The sequence below is a fragment of the Schistocerca gregaria genome, chromosome 7 (genome assembly GCF_023897955.1).
Source record: "Schistocerca gregaria isolate iqSchGreg1 chromosome 7, iqSchGreg1.2, whole genome shotgun sequence".
NCBI lineage: Eukaryota > Metazoa > Arthropoda > Insecta > Orthoptera > Acrididae > Schistocerca > Schistocerca gregaria.
The window spans coordinates 206406731-206430653 of record NC_064926.1 but is presented as its reverse complement, the minus strand read 5'-3'; the positions used below and the strand labels follow the sequence as shown (position 1 = coordinate 206430653).

General features: G+C 41.5%; 1 non-coding gene across 1 annotated transcript; it reads right to left on the bottom strand.

The window, feature by feature from the left end:
- Window positions 1–1619: 1619 nt before the first annotated feature.
- On the bottom strand, window positions 1620–1691 carry Trnap-ugg (transfer RNA proline (anticodon UGG)). Its single transcript has one exon. It is a non-coding gene; the product is annotated as a tRNA-Pro (tRNA).
- Between the last annotated feature and the right edge of the window lie 22232 nt (window positions 1692–23923).

Sequence of the window (23923 nt, the reverse complement as noted above, 5' to 3'; positions counted from 1 at the left end):
ACGGGTAAAGTCACATTCCAGTGATGAAAATCTTGCTTCCTGTCGGACGAGTAACATTATCAGAAGTGTCTAACTCAAGGCCTTTTGTCTTACTGTCAGTATTCCATCAGATGAAATATTGTACGGTTCAGTAAATAATTTGAGAGATTTATCTGACTTGCGTTAGTAGCCAAACCGAAATACAGTATACTTTTATTAAACATCTACTAATCGCCAGTAGATTGAGGAGCGCTAGTATTGCATCTGTTTTTATCCTACCACAGTTTGTGTTTCTAGCAACCCGAGAATCAGAAACAATACTAAATTTTGACGTACACTCCACTGATTTAAAAGACACTGTGGCTTACAGTGTGACACACCATAGTCCCCTTTGCAGCTTTAATTTTCTTCTGAACTGGTGAACTTCTTTCTACTAAAAATCATAAGATATTAAATGAAAAGAATTCTGGAAAATTTTTCTTTGTTTTTTTCTGTTCAGACATTTCTCAATGTCCCGCACTCCCTTTGTTTCCAATATATTCACATTTCGCCGCACCTTATTTTAAACAAGGATATTTTTGCCCTAGTTCATCTGAAAAGTTGGAGTTCTTCTTGTTTACACTGTTAGAACACCACCCAGCTGCTCTGAAAACATTTTAATACCTTATCGTTCGTAATTGGAGGCATATAAAAAATTCAAGGAAATACACACACAGCTCAGTGTTAGTGTTCAACTGCAATGTTGCAACGGTGCGAGGTGACGAATTAACATAATGGTCTCGCATTCGAGAGAACGACGGTTCAATTGCACGAGAAAGGCGTCACTTTCGGAAATTAATAGAAACAAACAAGATAATATTTTTTGTTCCTTATTATACGACACCCTAATTCAAACTGCCCATGAACCATTTAATATAGATGTACCGCTTGAAAACGTTTCTCTAACGCTTCAATGATTTCTGGAACATGTGCTTGAAATTTAAATTGTTTCATTGTTAAAACAATCAAAGCGCGCGTTCTTAACAGGAGAGAAATTAAATAAGACTCTTAAAAATCTGTTTGAACAGTTTACCTCTTAAATTTGGATAGAATAAAATTCAGAACATTTTACGAGGTCACGTGTTGGACACAAACAAAATAAGACAATATGAAGACATTCTTCTATCGCCGGACGGGTTGTAACAGTAACAACAGGTAAATATATATGACTGACTCGTGACATTAATATATTCTTGTTATGAGATTTATCTATATTCATGTGGGCACATGAAGAGTAAAGCTCGAAAGAGGCTAGCAGTGCTATTGAAGCGTATTTTACCAAAAAGGCTGGCGGAAACGATATCTTTCACATTTAACTACTTGTACACGATCGTAAATCTCAGACGCAACTGAACATGTATGCCACCAAAATACCACAGAACAGAGTACATAGCAGGATTTAGAGCCCATGTGCATCGCAATAAGACAGCGTGATGCCTCTTGAAAAACTAATTACTTGTATCGGATAGCTGACGATGAAAATTACTGTTCGTTTTGCCAGTACGTATTATAGAACAAATGAGACGTTCATTTCGTATAAATTCTATGCTGTTAAGAAATTTCAGAGCAGATTTTGTTGCTTACTAGCAATAAAAATTTACGGGCTCAGCCGGGATTTGAACCCGGGACCTCCTGCACCCAAAGCAGGAATCATACCCCTAGACCACTGAGCCGCTTGTAGTAGTATGAAGTTGGTACTGCATACATATTCGCATGTGTTAAAACTCACTTCTAGCAATTTATAATGTAAATAATAATTTGTTTATTTTGTATATAAATTCCAAACAAGACATTTTGAGAAATACGTCTGTCGCTCATTCGAGTACGTTGCCTTCTCTCTGACGTTATTTATTAGTTTATTGTATAACAGCTGATAAACTCCAAAGTTCCAACACGTTTTTCAAATGTTGCTATCACTCTCCACAGTAGAAGCTTTCAATTACCATGTAGATAATGAGTAATGCGTTCATCAAACCAATGTTTCATTCCTCCATTAGTTCTTAACGGTATTATCTTTCAAGTAATTATTACATAAACATGGATACAATGTTTCACTGTTGTCTTCATCAGAGGCTACCAATAATAAGATAAAATCGCGAGCTTTGCTGTAACATATCGCGGAAGGGAGTTAACTTCACATCAAATGCACTTCAGATCATATTCATTACGCTGCATGTCTGTTCTTAAATCAGCAGCGTCTACTACAGAATTCCGAAGGCACGATATACTTCGTTTCCAAAGACTGTAGCGTTCTAAAACAAGGTTTTTGGCTGTAACAACAGCAACGCGGAACGCAAAATAAAAATATTTTGTCTTCGAAAAGTTTTGAGAATAGTTTCTAAGTTCACTTCTGTTCTCTCTCAGTTCAACCGTATAACATATGTTTAACTTAAATTCCTTAAAAATACACTGGTTTAAAGGGCCGCGATAAACGCGAGTTCTTTCAATAAACTACTTAAATACAGATAAGTCTGATTATTTTTTTAAAGGATGTGTTATTTTTGTTAATTGATACTTTCATCCTTAAGGATTAGTTGCATGCAAATTGAGTTTTGTTCAACCAATTTTTGACACGCGGGATCGGAAACTTTGATTTAAGTCAGTGCGACAAAATGTTCGTCAGTTCTCATAATACGCTAAGAACTTGCAGTGCTGTATTCCTAACAGAAATAGTGGTAGATTCACCTAAAGAAGAATCCATATTTTGGAGTACTAGTCAGACTGCTGCACGTGTAGATTAGCTTTCTTGCATGTTTGTTCTCGGCAGGCCTGTGAGTTTCAATCCATACTTTGATATAATCCTCTGGGTTCTAGAGATATAGCGGAAGCCCCACAATTGAAATCAACGTTAAGGATGAGAGATGACACACAGAAAGCAAATTCTACAGAGCTGTAACTTACGTTCAATGTGCTGAAGTCTCACTCACATCCTATGTACTCACAGGGAATGTATCAACACAAACAAAAATTCGTTTCAGATTTTCAGGAATGTTTTCTGCACTGCTGTCTATATAATCTTTGAAACCTTCTCTTTCATTTGGATAACAAAGAACAAAAGTCACACATTTTTCTTCTTCCTCTTCTAGCCATGGTCTCACAATGTCATTGGGCCATATTTTACTGTCCAAAAAACCGACCTTTTTCACGAAGGATTTTAATTCGTCACTGTCATTCGAAATTAGCATTTGCCTAAAATTGTATTGTCGCTAAAGCTCAGACAGAACTGTTTCCTATTAATTTGCATAGTCATTCTGCTTCGTTCTCTTCAGGGAACAAGTGAAATGCCTTGTAAGCATCCTTCAGAAATAGCTTTCTCTGCGTCCTTCATTCAAGCACCTGGCATTTCCTTCAGTTGTTCAGTGTATCTTGTTGACCTCGTAATTGCTCTATATGATAAGAGAATATTAACACTGTCCTTTTGGAGATAATGTGAGAGGATACTAATCTCTTCAAGAAAATCAGAAAACAGTGCAATGCTGCTCACGAACTAAGGGTTCGATATTGTTGTCTGCAATCCCCTGAAATCTTCCCTTACATCTGATTTGCTAATCCTGTCATTCGAACGTCTATTGAAATGAACATGCAGGTCCTAGTAACACTTCCATAGTGCTTGCGCTGCTCTAAGGCTTGAGGCTACCCAACGCACTGAATACTTTTATCTTGTTCGACAGCTGACAGTTCACGCAGATTCTTTGGCCTGACAACACAACTCATACAGCTTGTTAAAAAATTTTTCTCACCAGGAACCTCTTTGGTGGCATCAGCAACCGCTAATTCAGTTCGGTGGCACAAACAATGCCATTTGAATAGTTTGTTGTAATTGTTCTTAAGTCGTTCTAAAACACGTAAATTCCTACTCAGCATTACATTAGCACCACCAATGCGTACTATAATCAATTTGTCATTCAAATAACTTGAAGAAAAACCATGCTTCCAGGCACATTCTAGAAGTTACGCTTTTATTGTTTTTGTATTCGTCCTTTTAGGTTCACTAATATCAAAAAGAAGGTATTTACACAACCATCATTGATTTGAGACCCTAAATACACTATTAAAACTGATTGTGCAGCAACAGATAGACTCATAATTGCGTCCCAGACCTTGGAATTCTTCGATATTATGGATGAGCGGAGCTACCTGCTTCCTCATTGTGTTCGCAATGCAGTCTATGATGTAGGCACAATTGAGTTTACAATGCAGTGTTTTGCCCATGTGGAGACCATTTTGAATTTACAAATGGTTTGTTACTTTTTGCTACAAAATATGGTCCGAAACACCTTCCATGTACTTTCAGAAACGTCTTTCTGCTGTTCACCTGCAAGGTTTTCTAAAACATTTTATCTATATTAATTGTGCTTGTTTACTTCCACAAGTGGACCTACCACAATACTCTAGTCTTCAGAAATGTATACTCTCTGTGATTTACTCACTCCAATATTCGGCACATCTTTACACACTGAACAACCCAAATTGCCTTCCCTATACACTAACCACTCTTACTTCGTCTCCAACAAACAGGATCATTACATGTATTTCGAGAATCGAAATGACAACGAATTACTATACATGATTGGCTTTTATATTCAACAATACCTGTTCCAGTGTTGTTATCCGTACATGAAGTAGATGGACTATTATCAGCTTCATGTTTTTGTAACCACACGGAACTAATTCTGTATTACAAACCCCAGAACTAAATTTACTGAAATGATCAGCTATACTGCGTTTCATAGTGAAAAATTACACCTTTCGGATACTAATAGCTCACACATTTCTTACTTAAAAATGTAATGTGCCAGGTCTTAAAACGACAAAGTAACACGTAGAACCGAAAGAGTCAACAGAGCTGTTCACGATGCCACCTGTAACTTCACTAAAAAGAAAAATGAACAATAATATCATCGCCGACCTTGCAGTGGCTAACGATTAATACTGTTAACAATCGGACTGCAATCGCAGAAACGAAAGGCATGACAATGACTCGAAATAATAGAGGAGAAGATTAGCGTTTAACCTCTCGTCGACAATGTGGTCATTGGAGACCGAGCACAAATTCGGATGGGGGAAGGATGAGCAAGGAAATCGGCCGTGCCCTTTCAGACATACCATCCCGGCATTTGCATGAGGCAATTTAGAGAAATCACAGGAAACCTAAATCAGAATGGCTCTGGACGTGGTTTGAACCATCATCCTCCCTAATGAGTCCGGTGCGTCACCTCGCTCGGTAATAAATAGGTCTACTGTAATAATATCATAGCAGAGGATAAAGCCAAAAGCCGAAATTCGATATTGTAGTTGGATCATTGAAGACTACAGTATCAGCATAAGAAAGTGGGAAATGCTTTTGTTTTACGTAGATCTTATCTCACAGATTAGGTTTCAGATAGGAGTCAGCTTCTGTTTTATTATTAACCTTCAGGATCTCGCGCAATTTGAAGCAACGTTAGCGCTCGTCCAGCGGTATTTACACCGCCACGAATTGGTTTTCGAATGCCCATAGATAATTTCATCGGACTATAGAGTCAAATCAGTCAGTATCAAGATCATATCCCATAAGGTGAGCCGATAGCTAACTAAGGATTACGTGAGAATTAAGGGCATAAATAATTAAATGCTCAAAAGGCGGATTACCTGAGAATTAAGCGCATACATAATTAAATGCTCGAAAGGCGGTGTAAATCCCGCCCACGCGAATACGTCAGCTAGCCGAAAAAGGGAATTAAGTATTTTCAGACATTATTATCATGTCACGCGATGTGAGCATCTGTAGGCGAGTCGACATCGAGTGTACAACGCTGCGCAGCGCTGCTCAGGCCGGCGCAGAGCAGCCCAGAACTGCCAAGGAGGGAACAAACTGTCTGTATGTGGCCAGCAATGCTCCAGTCTGTGTGTGTCCAGAACTACCAAGAATGAGGCAGTGTCTTTGTAGGTGTCCAGCAATGTTTCAGTGTGTGTGTATGTCAATAACAAGAAACGAGAAATACTGTCCAAACAGAGCCGGCATTTGTTTTGATGTTCCGACACTGCGTTGCTGTGCAGAGCGGCGCGGTTTGACATCCACAACGGACGATCTGGGCGGAATTTTTTCTCTTAGCCTTGCGGAGGTGCCCGACTCCACGCGCGTGTCGTTCATTGTTCAAAAAAATGTTCAAATGTGTGTGAAATCTTACGGAACTTAACTGCTAAGGTCATCAGTCCCTAAACTTACACACTACTTAACCTAAATTATTCCAAGGACAAACACCACACCCATGCCCTAGGGAGGACTCGAACCTCCGCCGGGATCAGCCGCACAGACCATGAATGCAGCGCCCGAGACCGTTCGGCTAATCCCGCGCGGCGTTCATTGTTCGTTTTTACTGCGTTGTTTATCTGGGTCATTTATCAATGCTTACTTCACTTCACAGCTCATATCTTCTGTGAATTATATCTCAAAATTGACGATAATTTAGAGAGACGATGAAAGAATTACTGTAATAAGAAAATATTCTCGACGCAAAATAGTAGGCCCACCCCCGTTTCCCCTTCATTACGGCCCTGTAAACTAGTTAATTACGTAACGACTTTCCATCCAGTAAAGTAGTTACATTGGAATTTATTAATGTAGAAATGTACTGACTCATTTTATCTGCTGATGAGAAATTTTTATTGCTTTGTCGAAGGTCATTGTTAGAGTATCGAAACGGTTTCAAAAAAATGGTTCAAATGGCCCTGAGCACTATGGGACTTAACACCTGAGGTCATCAGTCCCATAGAACTTGGAACTACTTAAACCTTACTAACCTAAGGACATCACACACATCCATACCCGAGGCAGGATTCGAACCTGCGATCGTAGCGGTTGCGCGGTTCCAGACTGTAGCGCCTAGAACCTCTCGGCCACAACGTCCAGCGAAACGGTTTCAGTTTCAACCCTAGCACATTGAAGTTCCAAATTACGAAATAAAGTAGGTATTAGTTGCAACAGTGCCCACATCCATGAAAAACTTTTTGAAATAAAATTAGTTTCCTGTACTGGCTATTTGTATGCCCATTTTATTTTTATTTTGTACATTACGATGTTTCCGATGTGTAGCCATTTTCAAACGAAGTGTTTAACCCGTTAAAATTGGTACCAAAAGTAGCGAATTTAGGAAAAAATCAACACCAATTTCTTTCAGGCACTGTTTATAATACATATGTTTTACAGATTTTTTTTGTTGATATCAGATAGTGCAGCACACTTTCTAAACAAATTAGAAGTACAAGGGTCTGAACTTTGGTAGTGGCAACTATTTATTTACTGCTCGTCAAAATAGATACGTGTTTCAAAGTTTTACTGACCTTCGAAGTACTCACCAGCATTGTGTATAACCCGTTGCCAGCAATGTGGAAGTCGTAGGATACTTTTAGCAGTGCCAGTTGAAAATTCGGGCGATGCTGTCTATTGCCCGACGAATTCATAACAGTTCGGAAGCGAATGCTGTGAAGTGTTTCCTTCCGTTTAGAAATCGAGTTGAACATACGAGGGCATAAGTCAGGGGAGCGTAGTAGGTGGTATAGCACTTAGCAGCCCCATCAGACAAACAAATCAGTAACAGCTTGCACTTTATGTGCTTGAGCATTGTCCTGCAAAATGACGGTCAGGTCCTGCAGAAAGTGTCATCACTTCTGTCTCTATGCTGTTCAGTTTTGATACACAACTTACGACCATCTTAGAGACAGAAGAACTGGTAGCCGGAGTTAACTATTTTGCAGGCCTGAAGGAAAATCATTTTCGAATGAATCATGACACTGGAACATCGTTGAACCAAGTGCATTAATCTAGAAGGAGACTACATTTAAAAATAAAAAAGGTTCAGTGATGTAAGTACATTTCTATTCCGTTCCGAGAACTTTTCAAACCGCCCTCGTACAACGTTCACCACATTTCCTCATAACCCGAGCGAAAGATATCTACGAGGTAGGTCAGTTTGGACATAAATACACTGGCTCGATCGGCGAGTGATCAACTGACTGTCAAAAATATACAACAAAAATCTCTCTGGAATGATTAGGCCAACAGCATCAAACAGGGATTATGATTTTCGTAAAATGCGGCTTGTTCACATTTTCTAACACTAAAACTTTAATATCACAAGTATGTGTCTTGTTTTTACTCATTTATTTGCAACAGCAATGATGAATGTTGGTTCTGCTGCGGAGGAAAGTCGAATTACAGCAAAGGAGTTATTTGCTTCTCATAGGTATGTACCATGAAGGTCGACTTCTGAACATTGCACTAGTAAGGAGTTTTGTGTTAAAAATATCGAGAACAGTGTAACAAAGATATTATGGGCCTACGGTGGGGTTAATTTGTATTACTGCATAACAATATATTTACGAGACAAATGCCACAAAAGATTGATAGTATGAGAGTATGCTGGCAGTCGGCCCGTTAATATTCACCTTTCGAAAAATAATGAGCTGCAAATAAGTTTTCTGTATGGCTGTTAGTTACTTTTCTCCAGACTACACAAATCTCCACTCAGTTATCCGTATTGTGAAGTAATCACAGCAAAAAAATGTACTACCAGTACCTGTTAAATGGAGCGCGCGGTCTAGGCGCCTTGCCACGGTACGACCATCACCACCACCACCACCACCACCAACCACCACATGGAGAATGAGTATGTACGATTCCCTAAGGATGAACAGATTAATAAGATTGTATCAGAGACTAAAAACAGAAAAAAACTATTTCAAAACGTGATAATGGCTGATTGACTGGATAACACAGTGCCAAATTCGGCGTTTTTTGGGACACTTTAACCTTGGTGTAGGAAGCTATTTCGCTAGGTAAGGTAGTACGGTGAAGCACAGTACAAAGCATGAAAAAATAGCGGTTACTATCCCAACTTTTATATAAAAAGAAAGTGTTCTGAGTTGTGACTCTTTGTCGCAAGTAATCGTAATGCCCCTGCGTTTCACTCTTCAAAGCTTTAAGCCAGCTTCATTCCTGACAGCGAAAACAAATTGTTAAGATGCCTACGAGACGCTTATACGAACTCCACAGTACGTTTGAATGGGACTGGGCCATACTAACGATGTAAAGGCATACCATACGTATTGAGTTGCGTCATAATCAAGTGACTGATTCTTCGTATATTGGCAACAGTTGTGCTGTAATACAATGAATTTTTACGTTGTAGAAAAGTTGAAGCAGAGCTTAAACATTAGTAATACATACTTAAAGTTATGTACAATAAGCCCACAATTAATTTTAAAAATTAATGTAACTAATAAACGGGGTGTGAAAAACAATGTATACAGAAATTTAGTGTTTAGACAGTAAAAGAAACTCTTTTTTATATAGCAGAAGTGTCACAGGTACACCGTTTCGCCGCTGTGGGTCTATGTAAACGTGCATTTTCAGCAACATTTCTGAAACAATATTAATGACCTAGCAGTTTGAACACCCACTTCGATCATGATCGTCAAAACCTTCATAGATTAATAGCGCGGACGCGGTGCATCTGCAACATTTTCCTCGAATATGTGTTTCGTTTTACCTCCTCTAAACACTCTAAAATTTTTTATGCGTAGTTTTTTTACACCATATATAAGGAAACAATGATTCAGCTTATACACGAGAAATGCCCTCCGCCATAGAGTAGTACAAATACTCTGATAAATCTGTAACATATCTCGTGAGTGTGTGTAAAATACCTCGGTGACTATTATTAATGTTTTTGTTTTCACCTGTTGCTGTGTTCTGTACATTGTGACAGTGACGTTTCATATGAGTAAGTTCCTACATAACAGGACTACAAAAAACCTTAGGTAAAAGATTGTCAAATTTGCATTAACTGTGTACAAAGTTTCGTTAGCAGCTTATTTATTTATGTATTATAGTAACGGCAACAAAATAAAACAGCTCCCACATGGAAAACATCACGCATCAATGCCGTAATATACGAAGAACGCGCAAGAGAATGGGAATTGTTTGCCGAAATTCGTCGTGCAAGGTTGTAACTTCCTTAACTTTTACTTCGAAGGGTTTCTCCACTCTACAGCACTTGCTCGGTATTCCCATTCACCGGCTGTCACCGTCATAACAGTCTTTCTTTCAGATCTCTCTTCATCATTGTTACTCCCGCTCCCCATGTTAATCTCGGCCGTTCACACTTCCTCCTACCAAGCGGCGACCATTTCAGGATTGCTTTTGGCGATCTTCCTTGCACCATTCGCCGTACAAGGCCATACCGTTCAAGAGCTCTGTTCTCAATTCTGCTCACAACTGGTTGTTTTATATCCATTATCTCCCTAATTTCATTTCTTCTCCGTTTTATTCTGGATATCCATCTGTACTGCCTGTATTCTGTTTCTCTGCCGCTCTCCCAGGGTCCATCCTTCTGCACCGCTTGTTAGTATACTTTTCACTACCGTTTGCAGAGTCTTCTTCTTTCTTTAGATATTGCCCGGCTCTACAGAACTCCATTTAGCATTTCAACTGCTCCTCTTGCCTGCTGAATCCTGCGTTTTACACCTGCTTCACAGCTTTCCTAGGAATGGATAACCCATCTCAACTATTTAAACTGCTTTGCAGCTTTAATAGTTTCTTGTGACAGTACTACAGTATCTCTCTTCCATCTCCTTTCATTACTAAATATCCTGTTTTGCTCATATTTATTCTAAGTCCACCTTGTTCAACTGCTTCCATTAACTTCTTCATAAATTTAACGTGCTCTCTACTTTGTGGTATCAGCACTTGTTCATCGGCAAAATGAGTAGAAATTACAATACCACAGCGTGAGAGATTTCACCATTACAATACGCAGGGTAAACATTAATAAAAACAAACTGCAGGGACGGATTCGTGACCGGAAATTGAGGAAAAAAGGTCCTATGAATGCGGATCTGGAAATGCATCGTTGCCACGGTAGATGGCGCCGACGAATGACTGATCATAGGACGATGTGCCGTGTGTTCCTTCTGTGTTGCAAGCTGTGTGATTGACGCAGCATATGATCTGATATTCATGTCGGGAACAAGCCGATATGGTGTACGGCCAAGTAGATGTAAGTGGTCGAAAGGCAGCATGGCTGTATCAAAAGCAGTACCGTCACAGACGCGAAACACATCACACATCATTTCAAGCCCTTTCTGGTCGTTTGTGTAATCATGGGTCTTTCCAGACAGCCAAACGTGTAGGGAGGCGGCGGACTGCGCGTATACCAGATTTGGAGGACAGAGTTGTACAGGATATTGAGAAAAATCCTGGTACAAGCTCAAGACAAGTGGCCCGCCAACCTTGAGTAAGCCAAAGAACGATTATATGTATCCTGCATAACAATCGCTAATATTCCCACCACCCACGTCACGTGGTCAGAGAACAGTCATTTGTCAGTGCCACCTAACGTGAAAAGGATGCATTTCCGGACACATTTTCATGGGACACTTTTTTCCGTCATTCCCAGGCAGGAATCCGCCCCTGCAGTTATTTTATTAATGTTCACCCTGTATACTACGTACACATTCTAAATAGGGTCGGCTACATACTGCAGCCCTGTCTAAGTCCTTCCAATGTTTGGAATGTCTCACTCAACTTTCTCCCTTCTTTAACTTCTACGTACGGTTGGTAGTACATTCTGCAAGTTAGGGATATTTGTTGTGCTTGTACACCTATACAGGGTGTTACAAAAAGGTCCGGCCAAACTTTCAGGAAACATTCCTCACACACAAATAAAGAAAAGATGTTATGTGGACATGTGTCCGGAAACACTTAATTTCCATGTTGGAGCTCATTTTAGTTTCTCCCACCTACGCTCAATGGAGCACGTTATCATGATTTCATACGGGATACTCTACCTGTGCTGCTAGAACATGTGCCTTTACAAGTAAGCACAACATGTGGTTCATGCGCGATGGAGCTCCTGCACATTTCAGTCGAAGTGTTCGTACGCTTCTCAACAACAGATTCGGTGACTGATGGATTGGTAGAGGCGGGCCAATTCCATGGCCTCCACGCTCTCTTGACCTTAACCCTCTTGACTTTCATTTATGGGGCCATTTGAAAGCTCTTGTCTACGCAACCCCGTTACCAAATGTCGAGACTCTTCGTGCTCGTATTGTGGACGGCTCTGATACAATACGCCATTCTCCAGGGCTGCATCAGCGCATCAGGGATTCCAAGCGACGGAGGATGGATGCATGTATCCTCGCTAACGGAGGACATTTTGAACATTTCCTGTAACAATGTGTTTGAAGTCACGCTGGTACGTTCTGTTGCTGTGTTTTTACATTCCATGATTAATGTGATTTGAAGAGAAGTAATAAAATGAGCTCTAACATGGAAAGTAAGCATTTCCGGACACATGTCCACATAACATATTTTCTTTCTTTGTGTGTGAGGAATGTTTCCTGAAAGTTTGGCCGTACCTTTTTGTATCACCTTGTATACGCTTATCGCTTCCCATAGTGCTTTTTTCCAAATCCACAAATGTTTGATGTACTTCCTGACCTTTGGAATACACCTTCTCACATATTTATCTAAGGCTAAAAATGCGATTCATAAAAGATCGTCCAACTTTGAAACCTACCTGTTCCTGTCGCATCTTTTCCTTGCTCATTCTCCAACCTGTTTTTCAGTATAGCGCTAAGATGTCTGCTGATGAATGCCATAACAGTAATTCCCCTATAATTATTTGGGTGGTTCTTGTTTCCTGTTTTATAGATAGCAGATATGTATGGTAAACTCCACTCTCTTGGTATTTCTCCACTCACCACATTCCCACAATTCCATCACAACTTCTCCCAGTCCACTAACCCTTCCATTTCTTGTCTTGTCTTCTTGTCTTGTTTTCATGTCTTGTCGATCTGGGCATGCGTCAACCACTTCTTGTAAGTCATCGAAGAGCTCTCTCTTCTCGTTAAGTGCATCTTCGTTAGGACCCTACAAATTAATTCAAATTTTATTCCATGAATTTGTGTTACACACGTTATCATTTCTTTCCCTTCCTTCCAATTAATTACTGTTTCCATTTTCTTTTTGGAAGAACTGCTAGTACTGATTTTGCTCTTTGTTTTTTCCACTTCACCCCCAAAACAGAATAAAGCCTCCAATTACTTCTTGTCCAGATAGTTTCTTTTCTGTCATTGCCAAGCTATCCACTTTCAGGACTCCCATTTCTTTACTTAGATTCTTAATTTTTGCCGCTAACCTTTAGATTCTTAATTTTTGCCGCTAACCCCTATACATTCCATGTTCCACAAATCTTTGTTCTTAACCGGAGGCGATGCCTTTTCATCTATCGGGCTTTATTTTGTTTGGGAAACTTTGTAAAATATGTTTTTATAGGAGTGGGATGCCAATCCCCCACTGAACCCCAGCGTGGAGGAGTGGGATTTTTCCTCACGGTTTACTCCGCTAGGGAGTCTGCTTTCACTATGGCCAAGTCCCCCTCATCCAATTCAAGAAAGTAACACTTTGAATGTTTGAAGGAAAAGATAGGACAGTGTGAGACAATCTGTCTGGCTCCTCTGCTAGAGGCTTGTCCGGCTTGGGAGACCAAGGGCCAGTAACTACACTACTGCCGGTATAGCCCTCTGCTTTATTGAAACACGCAAACTCCCTCGCCCGCAGGGACAGTGCTACTTTAAAGCGGCGTCTCCTCACGAAAATCGTGACTGCCAGCAGTGAAAGCTTTTAATAATAAACATACCCACTGGATTTAACGCAAGCTTTCGCCAATCATTTCTAAGGGACAAAATAAAATTTAATTTTTAACACTCAAATATACCAGACGTATTCTCAGGAACATTCCCAGTTCATATCGGTATCTATCAGGAAAGCTGTTTTTTCTTCACCATGCCAGTCTGCTTCTGCCGTGTTCGGACCATGCTGTGTAGTTTTGCTTGCTAGGTAGGAGAGAACTTCACGTCATCCGTTACTGTGTCGTTCCCTATTTTGAGATTAAACGAATCTTTACTCTCTTATCTATTACTCTTCATCACTGTCGTCTTCAGTTGTTTTAGCTTTAAGCTACATTCTGTTCTAAGCATGTTGTCTGTTGCTAGGAGGGCTATGTCTTCTGCCAACACTCTTTATTGTCTCTTCAACGTAAAAGTTGAACATGACTTACATCTTTTTAACGGGTTTTTCTTTCTTGACCTATTTAGGTGTCCTATAAATAGCACTCAGTGAAATTTGCGCCGAGGAAAGGTCGAGAAAGGTCCACTAATCCCCCTGTTCGAAATCTGCAACTTGTGCGGCATGTAAAAGAGCCGCATGTGGTTTACTTTACAGTAACAACTTATGAAGAGCATTAGAGATTCTCGAATAACTATAACGCCATATCTTTACATTTGGAAGTAAAATATTTAAATTATTTTATTTTCTCACTGATCATCATCATCATTATTTAAGACTGATTATGCCTTTCAGCGTTCAGTCTGGAGCATAGCTCTCTTATAAAATTCCTCCACGATCCCCTATTCAGTGCTAACATTGGTGCCTCTTCTGATGTTAAACCTATTACTTCAAAATCATTACTAACCGAATCCAGGTACCTTCTCCTTGGTCTGCCCCGACTCCTCATACCCTCTACTGCAGAACCCATGAGTCTCTTGGGTAACCTTGTTTCTCCCATCTGTGTAACATGACCCCACCATCTAAGCCTGTTCGTCCTGACTGCTACATCTATAGAGTTCATTCCCAGTTTTTCTTTGATTTCCTCATTGTGGACACCCTCCTGCCATTGTTCCCATCTACTAGTACCTGCAATCATCCTAGCTACTTTCATATCCGTAACTTCAACCTTGTTGATAAGGTAACCTGAATCCACCCAGCTTTCACTCCCATACAACAAAGTTGGTCGAAAGATTGAACAGTGCACAGATAACTTAGTCTTGGTACTGACTTCCTTCTTGCAGAAGAGAGTAGATCGTAGCTGAGCGCTCACTGCATTAGCTTTGCTACACCTCGCTTCCAGTTCTTTCACTATGTTGCCATCCTGTGAGAATATGCATCCTAAGTACTTGAAATCGTCCACCTGTTCTAACTTTGTTCCTCCTATTTGGCACTCAATCCGTTTATATTTCTTTCCCACTGACATTACTTTCGTTTTGGAGATGCTAATCTTCATACCATAGTCCTTACATTTCTGATCAAGGTCTGAAATATTACTTTGCAAACTTTCAATCGAATCTGCCGTGAAGACTAAGACATCCGCATATGCAAGACTGCTTATTTTGTGTTCACATATCTTAATCTCACCCAGCCAGTCTATTGTTTTCAACATATGATCCATAAATAATATGAACAACAGTGGCGACAGGTTGCAGCCTTGTCTTACCCCTGAAACTACTCTGAACCATGAACTCAATTTACCGTCAACTCTAACTGCTGCCTGACTATCCATGTAAAGACCTTTAATTGCTTGAAAACGTTTACCTCCTATTCCATAATCTCGTAGAACAGACAATAACTTCCTCCTACGAACCCGGTCATATGCCTTTTCTAGATCTATAAAGCATAGATACAATTCCCTGTTCCACTCATAACACTTCTCCATTATTTGCCGTAAGCTAAAGATCTGGTCCTGACAACCTCTAAGAGGCCTAAACCCACACTGATTTTCATCCAATTGGTCCTCAACTAATACTCGCACTTTCCTTTCAACATCTCACTGATGCAATCACAAAGGGGGTCAGTCTGGAACCGCGCGACTGCTACGGTCGCAGGTTCGAATCCTGCCTCTGGCATGGATGTGTGTGATGTCCTTAGGTTAGTTAGGTTTAAGTAGTTCTAAGTTCTAGGGGACTGATGACCACAGATGTTAAGTCCCATAGTTCTCAGAGCCATTTGAACCATTTGAATCCGAGGAACAGGCTGACTACTCCATTCTGGTGAACCTAGCATGCTGAAGAAACTTGTTCATGATAACAGTGCGCTAAGCACGTGAACTATCACCCATAAAGATGAAATTGTTTCCAAAATTAGAGAGATACAGTGCCGCTATCAGATGTAGAATCTCGTCTTTGTACCGCAGTGGTGAGACAGTCGTCGACAATCATGAGAGGTGTACAGTGGCGCCATGTATTGCCATTGCACATCATCACTCCACCGCCATCTTGTTGCGTATGTGGAACAGTGTTGAAGGCGTTTGATATTGTCGGTATATGAGCTCACCAGATGCAGCCTTCTACGTCAGTGTAGAATAGACGAGCGGTGGTGCGGTAGTTGAGTCCTGTGAAGTGCTTGGGTGATAATGAAACATCTCTCAATTAATGGTCATTCACATTGACTGTCTTCTTCCCAGCACTTCCTAGCAACGGCTATGCCGAGTCCTCGTTGCAGAAACTAGCATGTCTGTGTGCAGTGAGGAATTTGCCGGCGCAGGCTCTGGCGTCATCTGGAGTCAGTGCTGTGGTCCAGTCTTAGGAAGGTCTGTTGGTCAATGCGTTGCTACAGCCCGGCCATGGCTCTGCACGTCTGTCGGAGCCTGAGCGCCCTCTTTGAGTGAAGCTGTGGTTAGGCTCGGCCCTAGAAATCTGCATATCTCTGGTGTCCGTTGTCAAGGTAGCGTCTGGCTGAAAAACTAAACAGCGACATGGACAGCCCGTGAGGTGGGCCCAGTATACAGCCAGTAAGGCGGTCCTGGTAGTGCCCATGAATAGCGGCAAAGATGCCCTGCTCCCAAGTTGAACATCTTGCAGACCGACAGATTAGTTCTTCATTCACAGAAGATCGTTCATCTTCAGTCAATCACAGTTGTGAACCAGCCTGCAGAGTCTAAGTTCCTTCCATAGCCAGACGGCTGCAGACTTGTGGCAGAGGACTGCAGGGTGGTGGCGAGTGTGGACACCTCGTTGCACTCACCAGAGCATCCTGGAACTAGTAGAGCACACTTTCCATCAGCATCTGTGATGCCTAACTCCGAGAATGAATGGAAGGGGGCCGAGGGTTTTATAGGAGTCGATCAAGAGATTCCCACTGTGATCAAATGTACGTTCATATTTTAAGAGTCTGTGAGTACCCTTGGCTGGACTTATATTCAACTTAGAGGCTTCAAAGCGTTCCTCTGTGAAATGTTTGCAGCCTGAAAGGCGTTCTTGGGTCGTTCTTAGGTGGAGTTACTTCATGCAGCCTCGTTACAGAAGAGAGTTGCCTGCTCTGCACCGTAGTCTGTGCTGAACCAGGCGTTTCCTGGCGCCCTCTCTCATACAATGAAGCAATAAGCTCCTTGTCTACTTCAGTCCTTCTGATGTTGACACTGGTTACGTCACTGGTGCATGCCTGGTGGATGTGTTCCATTTATTGTCACTCCAGCCGGTACCAACAAAATTTTATTCCAGCACTTAATTACTATTCTGCTGTGCAACATCAGACTGTCTCCAGACACGTTCTCTGCGATTACCATGGTACAAATAGATCAGAGTTTCGTCCTTAACACCCGACACCAGCTCTGGGGCGTCCGTTCTGCATGTTTTGTTACTCACCTGTAATGGAGTCCACGGTGTTGTGTATGACGTAGTGCTCCCCATGGGAATGGAGATTCGTATCATGTAATCGTTTCCTAACAGTTTAATACAATACATGACGTCCTGGAACCTCTTCAAAGGCCGAATTCAATTCAGTTTGATGCCATACATGTCCTTCTGGAGCCTCCGGAAACGCCGAAATTCTGGAGCACTCAGCCTACAGTTCCTTTGACCCTGAAGTGTAGATATCGATCATCCTGTCCACCTGTCGAACATGGACGGCCCTGTGGGGTGAAATTCCACAACACAACCTGTCAGTTGGAACCGATTCCATGTCGCAGCACATCACTTTGACTACGGTGCACACGCCTGCTCGTAGTATGATAACCGAGCGAGGTGGCGCAGTGGCTAGCACACTGGACTCGCATTCGGGAGGACGACGGTTCAATCCCGTCTCCGGCCATCCTAATTTAGGCTTTCCGTGATTTCCCTAAATCGCTTCAGGCAAATGCCGGGATGGTTCCTTTGAAAGGGCACGGCCGCTTTCCTTCCCCATCCTTCCCTCACCCAATATTGCGCTCCGTCTCTAATGACCTCGTTGTCGACGGGACGTTAAACACTAATCTCCTCCTCCTCCTCCTCCGTAGTATGATACAAAACTGATCTCTGGGCGCTACTGTTCTTCGTGGCATGATGGGTGTTCACTCTACTGTCCCACAGGGGTCTCGGATGCGTCTCTACTGGTTCTTTACTTTCAAACGGAATGCTGAAATCTATTATATTGCAGCTTTCTACCTTTAGGTAGCGCTCATGGTAACCGTGTGTACCTTTACAAACAACGTTAGGGGTGACCTTCCGATCTGTACAGGAACAATCACAAGAGCAAAACACCGGCATTAACTATGGAGTGACACAAACTCCTGTTGATGTGTGGATTTTAGAAATTGTAGTCTCTTTCATGCTCTGTGTCTGATTCATTGTCGTAATTACTTATAAGCGAGCGTCATCTAGAGCTCCACATAAATGCTCGTTTGAACAAAGCGCCTTGCTTTCTTTGGTCGTAAGTGTTCCTCGGCAATACGTTGATTTCTACTTTCAGCAGCGCCAGATCACAGTCCTGTCTACTTTGGTTCTCTTTGTTTGCTAGTAACCTTCATTGTGGTCACATGGCATACCGCAGTTAGTGTTGTAGTAACAATTATTCTTCAAGCGGTCGTCCACAGAGATGGATGAGGAATCACGTTTGTGACATTTTGTATGTAGTGACAGTTGTGTGGAGATGGAGTTTGTTTACATTTGTCGGGAGCTTTTTCTTTCACGTTCGTTGGCTTCCCCAACTGACAAACAGTCTGTTACATTCCAACCTGGCTTGACCTCGAGCTAAGCTACAGATCAGTGTGTCAATACAACAAGATTCTTTCGGCTCACATTCGCTGTCCTCGCCAACTCACAACAGACAGACTACCTGTGGACAACCACTAATTCCAGCAAGAGCCTCAAGCCCCGCAGAAATATTTTCCACGGAAGTGTCACTCCGCTCAAGGTTTCGAATGCTGGGGAATTTCGAGGTGCAAGTAGACTGTGAGTTAGTGAACAGTCTCCAGATATATTGAGAAGAAATTTCACAGACTTTTGTATGGGCTCAGATTTCACTAGCTGCAGTTTCATACATCTTCCACTACTATCATTTGGGTGTTGTAGATATTGTAAATTATTCGCCTGCCTCGATCTAACTTTGTGAAGACAGATAATTTCATTCCACAGCAGACTGTTGGTTTTCTATTGGTCCACAATTGCTAGGAAGGTATTCGGAAGGTGCTTCAGTCTTATTTCTATTACTAAGCGCAATATCAGAATCGCTTCTCTGGTATTTTTCCACTTATTTTCCCTTCGGGAAACCAGATCATCTTCGTCCGTAACGTTTTTCTGTACTTCATGGTATCACCTAATAAAATTACCGAATCAGTATGGCTAGAGATCTGCATTCACAAAAAAAATTCCATCCGTATGTCGACCGTACCTGTAGCTGCAAGTATCCTATCAACATCTGCGGACTTCATAGTATTATAAACTATTTTAACCCGTTCAGTACGCTGGAGTTCTGACGTGGGTTTTCGACTGTTGAAGTCGGATTGTACTTTTCATTCCATGGACGGAGAACATTTTAATACAACGTAGTATGCCTTATTCTTGATATGTTCCTTAAGTCACATCTTTGTGCCGTAGTTACTGAAACGGATTCTTTCAAATTGCGTGCAAAATATTTTTCAATACTGAGAGACCAAAAGAAGTCGTGCAAAAAGTTATCACATCTTGCTTATTGTTATACATTACTCACATAGTTCGTTTATCAAATATTCGTTAGCCGGCCAGAGTGGCCGAGCGGTTCTAGGTGCTTCAGTCTGGAACCGCGCCACCGCTACGGTCGCAGGTTCGAATCCTGCCTCGGGCATGGATGTGTGTGATATCCTTAGGTTGGTTAGGTATAAGTAGTTCTAAGTTCTAGGGGACTGATAACCTCAGCTGTTAAGTCCCATAGTGCTCAGAGCCACTTGAACCACTTGAAATATTCTTTAATTGACCTTAATTTATGTCCTGTCACACAGAAACAGGAGTCAGACGATGAATCGAAGATTTCATTCGGTGAAGTGTCCTAGCGCGATTTCCAGTTAACTTTGTGGCTGAATTTTGAAAAGTTAGTTATGGATTCGTATCATTTAGATTGACTAAACGGTTCATCTGTGCGTCATGCTGGTGGCGCCATGTAGAGTCTACCATGCTAATTTTACACTGACGAGACTGCAATGAAGTCTGCTGGAAGAAAGGTGAGTTAAGTGGAAGAAAGATGAGTTAAGTGTTTTTATTTCTTTTGAGTTCCTTTATTCCTAATATCAAGTGAGGCTGCGTGACTAGTTGAAAATTAACATATCATCGTGGCAGAGGGAGGAAAGGTCCAGTGCTGGCGGTAATGTCAGTGTGGTTTTTCAAATGGTGACGAAAACTTCCACTGTCCGGAAACAGAACGTTACCTGGAATGCAACAAAGGTGTGCCCCTGGCTGAGGGAGATGGGCACACGCCGAGCCAAAAACGAGTTTTGGCGTGTTTTAATTCGAAAGAAAACTTCTCCCTATCAGTCGATAGAGAGAGCTACTTGTGGACATGAGAAGTATAGGATGGAAAAGGGAGAGAAAAACTCATAGCGTTGCGTGGCCCATGATTCAAATCCACTGGATATTTCCCCTCTCTATGTGTAACAGAGCGTCGTTCTAAGGATGTCGAAAACGGCCGGGGGATGGGGGAGGAAGGGGGAGAGGGGAGGGGGAGAGAGGGAGAGAGAGAGAGAGAGAGAGAGAGAGAGAGAGAGATATGATGCGAGAATAGCACTCACTAAAAAGTGGGGGCGGCAGATGATAGAGTAGGGATTAGATTCAGATGAGGATGGAAATGTTACGACAGGAGGTGGTGTATGAATGGTCACTTTCAGGTGTAACTTTGCTTTCCCCCACTTCTAAGAAGGACCGCGAAACGACCTCAACTGCGGGAGTTCTTCTCGGGGCCATGACACACGGGTTGATTTTAGCACGGCTGCGTAGTCTGATTGTTGTGAGCAAGTGCGCCGAAGCAAGTGTGCAACATCTACTGCCGTTCTTGTTACGAACGAGTTCAGGTCATGATAGGTCGCGTTCACGTAGTTTCCCATTTTGCTTACTTGATTCAGTCAAGTCAGGGAGAAGTTTGGGGTCTTTTTCACGTCTCATAAATACTGTGGATTCAACCAACGTACCATCTTGTCCTTTCCTCGCTACGTCATAATTTTCCACATTCTGCCATCAGTGTTCGGAATAGTTGTCGATAGTTAGCAGTGAAGCTTGTTTTTCTGCTGTGTATGCAAAGTGAGCGACAGAACAATATATGGAATGATTTCCATATTTTCTTCCCATCATGGGTGAGTTCCCGATATTTCTACAGAGGTGTGTGAAGGGAGACCGTGCCATGCTGTGTAACGTTTTGCTAGTAATTCTCTGTTTATGATCTTATTTTGGTGCTGTTCAAGTGCTTTCGACTAATCATATTATAAGAAATAAAGATAATTTGTGGCACAAGCAAATATCACGTCACTGATGCTGCAGCAAACCGCTGGTCTCCTCCAAGTCACCTTCCGCCACCTGCTCTCTAGAATTCGTTTCCGTTGCGTGACATTCGACGATTGCCACCTGGCTGGCTGCGATTTTATCGCCCATCCTGATTTGTAAAGCAGCAGGGAAGGAAGATGGGCTGGAGGTGAATGCAGAAGTTTAACATTCAATTTACCCCACCCCGCTAGAAGTTCTTCTATATAAGTTGGATACTCGACAGATCTACCTTCACTTAATATTTCCTGTTAAGATGTGCATAAAAGAAGAAGCAGAAAGCTTTGAAAGTGACCTCCGATACAAAGGAAATAGGGATGACTCAGACGTAAGGCAGCTGCTCGTACAGGCGAAGCAGGATGCATATGTAATTGTGCAGAAAACCAGGAAGATCTTCAGCTCATACGGAAATCAACAACAATCTGATATCTCCAATGTAATGCACATTCATGCCAATATGGCGACACTCCGTCTCGAATGTGTAATAATAATGACTCAAAGAATAATAAGCATTATTCTCTATTACATGTTTTGCCATAATGGATTATAATCGTAATATTTGCAACGTGTAACTATTTGTGGATACCCACGTGGACGCAGACTTTTATAAGGTCAGTGTTGATACAGATATCTGCGCATACCTCTGGCTGTTGCCTCTGCTCCACACCGCTGCAGAACGACCACAAAACACAAAAATTCACAGAAAATTTCAGCCGATCAGCGTGTTGTCACAGTTTGTCTGATTTTTGCCTCTGTCACACCTGTTTCGGTTAGATAAATGGTATTCAGTGCGAGGTACTTTTTAATGGTTTTGCTCGTCGAAACTGTCTCGAAATCTGGCACAACATCCAAATAGATTGTGATCATTTGTGGAGTACAAGAGCAGCTAAAATAATCAATACTTTCGCTGAATGATAGCAATGGTAATGTTACCGACAACAGTGTTACTAAAGCGGAGTTACCAAATCGGGTTTTCCGAGATTCCTTCTCCAGAGACAATGTGGTAAATATTTCAGAATTCGAATTAAGAGCAGCTGCGAACATAGGCAATTTAGAAGTGGATACCCTCGGTGAAGCGAAGCAACTAAAGTCAACGAAAACAAGTCTTCCGGTTCAGTTTGTGTACCAGTCGGCTTCCGATCGGATTAGGCTGATGAAGTAGCACTGTTTTCAGCAGTTATATACATCCGCTCACTCGACGGAAGTTTAGCAGTTAAGGACTGGAAAGTTACACAGATCACACCAAAACATAAGAACCGAAATAGCCGCTGAATTATAGATCTATATCGGTAACATCGATTGCTAGTCGGATTTTGGACCATATATTGTGTTTAAACATTCAGAAAGTATCGTTCTTGAGAAACAGGCTCTTTGTTCACACTAAGTAATGAATGGTGTCGACAGGAGATCTCAATAGATTCTATAATTCTATATTCAGAGACCCTTGGACACGGTCACTCACAAGCAACTTGTAATAAAACTGCTTGCTTATGGAACATCCTGTCAGAAAGGTTACATTTCGTGGTAACTTACGGGAAGTCATCTAGTGAAAATGAAGAAATATATGTGGATCGCCAACGAAGTGTTACTGTAGGCACTCTGCTTTTTTTCAGCACCATAGACTATTTTTTGCAATAAATCTGAGCAGCATTCTTAGATTTTTGCAGACAATGTCGTCGTTTACTGTCGAGTAAAGTCATCAATAGATCAAACTGAATTATTAAATTATTTGTACAAGACGGCAGCATGGCGTGAGAAATGGCAATTGAGTCAGAACAATAAAAAATGAGAACGTAGACATCAGTATTGAGAAAGTCCGTTAACCTTCAGTCGCGCAGTAAATGTCATTTAAGGGTTGTCAGTTCAACTAAATAAATTGGGGGTAGAATTACGAATAACTTAAATTGGACCCATCAGATAGAAAAGGATGCGGGTGTAGCGCAGATTTTGGATGGTGTGGAGTTTGGGTAGGATTGTGAGAGCGTGAGCTAACAGCAAACGACTTCTTTGTTAAACAATAGATTACAACATTCGAGCGCGTAAGACAATTAAAAATTGGCGCTCAGTAACATGAACAATGAATTCAGAAAACTGCTGATTCCAGAAATAAAACAATATTTCGCCCAGACATAAATTAAACAATAATAATATATAACGGAACTTATTCTAAAACACATGCCCTAAAAGTGGGCACACTGAATCATTAAGGCAAGCAACCGGCCCACAGAAAGATCTAAAATCTACTACCATCAACCTTCAGCATCTGAGAGACCATCCCCAAAAGACAACACAACAACACAGAACTAACCACTATATGGACTGTAAGGAAAAC